The sequence below is a fragment of the Cryptomeria japonica genome, chromosome 6 (assembly GCF_030272615.1).
Source record: "Cryptomeria japonica chromosome 6, Sugi_1.0, whole genome shotgun sequence".
NCBI classification, from domain to species: Eukaryota; Viridiplantae; Streptophyta; class Pinopsida; order Cupressales; family Cupressaceae; genus Cryptomeria; species Cryptomeria japonica.
Window position 1 is genome coordinate 589,623,841 of NC_081410.1, and position 3,156 is coordinate 589,626,996.

Genomic DNA, 3,156 nt, shown 5'->3' on the forward strand with positions numbered 1-3,156 from the left:
CGGGTGCCTCTTATCACATGGGTTCTACAAAGGAGCAGTTTTCTTCATTAGAGCCATCAAAGGTACCTCACATTTACATAGGTGATGATACACAAGTTGAGGTTGAAGGGAAAGGTTCAGTTAACATGGATGATGAAACATTTGAGAATTTCCTTTATGTTCCTAACTTGTCTACCAACCTTCTCTCTATCTACCGAATCACTCACTATGGGAATGGGAAAAAGGTTTAGTTTACACTTGATTCAATTGTGGTAAAGGAACTTGATAATGATGCCTTGGTAGCAGTGGGACAAGTCAATGACAACTCAAGGCTTTATTCATTCTCCCACTATTTTCCAAGTTCTCCTTCTAGAGCCTTGCTTACTCATCCAAATTTAGAAAGTAAGCTATGGCATGAGCAGTTTGGTCACCTCAACTACCACTATCTTCAGTAGCTCAGCACTAAAAACATGGTCATAGGTCTACCTCGAATCAGTTTTTCAGAGGGTGTATGTTTAGGTTGTTCCATGGGCAAGCATCCCGAGGAGAAGTTTGATAAAGGGAAAGCTTGGAGAGGTTTGGAAGTTCTTCAACTTGTTCACAGCGATTTAGCAGGTCCATTTCCATCACCTTCATTTAGTAAGGCCCGCTATGTCCTCACCTTCATTGATGACTACTCCTCCTTCACTTGGGTCTACTTTCTTATTCATAAGAGTGAAGTATTTGACAGATTTTAGGACTTCAAGACTCATGTGGAGAAGAAATCTGAGAAACTGGTCAAGATTCTTCTTACAGATAATGGAAGGGAATCTGTGAACAAAAGACTTGAGGATTTTTGTACATTTGAGGGGATTGATCTTTAGCATTATGTTGTGTACACTCCATAGCAGAATGGAGTAACAGAGTGCAAGAATAGAGCTCTCAAAGAAATGGCTATTTGTATTATTCATGCACGTTCTCTTGATCCCGCCTTTTGGGCAGAGGCTATCAGTTGTGCCACACACATCTAGAATCAGGTTCCTCACAAATCTTTGCAAGGTATTACTCCTTTTGAGGCTTGGGCTGGTAGGAAATAGATTGTCAGACATTTCAGAGACTTTGGGTGTCCAGCATGGGCTCGCATACCTCTAGAGAAACGCAAGGCATTGGAACCTCAAAGTAGGCCTTTCATTTTTGCTGGATATCCTAAGGGTGTTAAGGCATATAGATTGATGGATCCTGAGACACATGAGGTGTTCATTGAGAGGAGTGTTCATTTTGAGGAAAGCTCTCCTATCTTAGCCTCTCTACCTCCTCCACCTTCCTCCATTGTGGATAGTGATGCCAGTAATTCAAATGATGAGACTCCTTCAACTCCAACTTGTAGGGTTACTACCCCTCCATAGGGTCCACTTGCAATTGAGGAGCCTCATTCTCCACCTCCACCTAGGCCTCGTTGGGCTTGACAGACACTTGATTTAGTGGGTTCTCTTGTTGGGGATCCTTTCGATACACAAAGGACTCGATCACAGCATTAGGACCTTCCACATGCATTCATTGCTACAACTTCTGATCTGCAGACATTTCAGGAAGCATCAGGGGTTTTTGAATGGGACCACGCTATGGAGGAAGAGTATAGTTTCCTGATGACGAACAACAAATGGGAGTTAGTCCCTCTTCCTAAGGGGAGAAATATGGTTCGATGTAAATGAATCTATCAAACCAAGTTTGCAGTGGATGTTAGTGTGGATAAGTGTAAGGCTTGGCTTGTTGCCAAAGGTTTCTCTCAAGTTCCAAGTGTTGACTATACTGAGACCTTTGCACCCGGAGCCAAGATGAACTCCATCCACTTGACACTTCCTATTGTCACAACTCATGGTTGGGTTGTACATCAGATGAATGTGAAGAGTGTTTTTCTTCATAAGGATCTTGATGAGGAGATTTATATGGAGCAGCCACAGGATTTCATCCAGGATTCTTCCTTGGTTTATAGACTAAGGAAATCTCTCTATGGCCTTAAGCAGGCCCCCAGGGATTGGTATGCCAAAATGGATCCATTTCTTCTCTCCACAAGGTTCACCAAGTGTCATTCTGATCTGACTATCTACATTTTGCAATAGGATGACTCTCACTTGATACTTGTGCTCTATATTGATGATTTGATCATTACAGGGAGCACCACATCTGTCATTAGCAGGGTTAAATCTGCTTTGCAAGACAAATTTTCTATGACTGACTTGGGTCTTTTGCACTACTTCCTCAAGATAGATATTTTAGAGTCACCTTCTGGGATTACACTATCATAGCCCAATTATGCTCTTGATCTACTTGCACGCTTTCATATGGTTTATTGTAAGCCTTCCCCAACTCCCTTTCTTTCAGGAGTCAAGCTTGATGCTCAGTGTTCTTCTCCACCAGTTCATGCCACATTGTATCATCAGCTTGTGGGTAGTCTCTTTTACTTGACTCACACATGCCCTGATATTTAATTTGGGGTTGCAATGGTTTCCTTCTTCATGTGGGAACCACATGAGATTCATTGGAAAGCCGCCAAATACATCCTTCATTACATCCAGGGTACACATCATTATGGGATTCACTATGCATCAGGCATAGGACATCGCTTGGTTGGTTACATAGACTCTAATTGGGCTGGCAATCTTGATGATCATAATTCTACTTCAGGTTATAGCTTTCACCTTGGTTTGGGCCCCATTTGTTGGCAAACCAAGAAGAATCATGCTATTGCTCTCTCTTCGACTAAGGCTAAGTATCGAGGAGATGTTAACGCAGCGACTGAGACCATTTGACTCAAGAAAATTCTCACAGAGTTTGGGTTCACCATTCCATGACTGATAGGTACATTGTGACAATCAGAGTGCTATTGCAATCTCAAAGAACCCAATCCAACACCAATGGACCAAACACATTGAGATCCATATGCACTATATCCGAGAGTTGATTCAAGAGCAGGTCATTGATTTGCAGTATTGTCCTAAAACAGAGTAGGTTGATGACATCTTTACCAAAACTTTCACTGAGAGTAAGTTCCAATAGTTGCGAGCTCTCTTGGGGGTGTGGGATGTCTCATTAGGGGGGTCAGCTGACTTCTCCTTCCTCTCTTATGTGGGGACTTTTTCCTCTTTGAGGTTTTGATGCAGAGCCCTTCACACACCTAAAGGATAAGTCCAAAAGGTT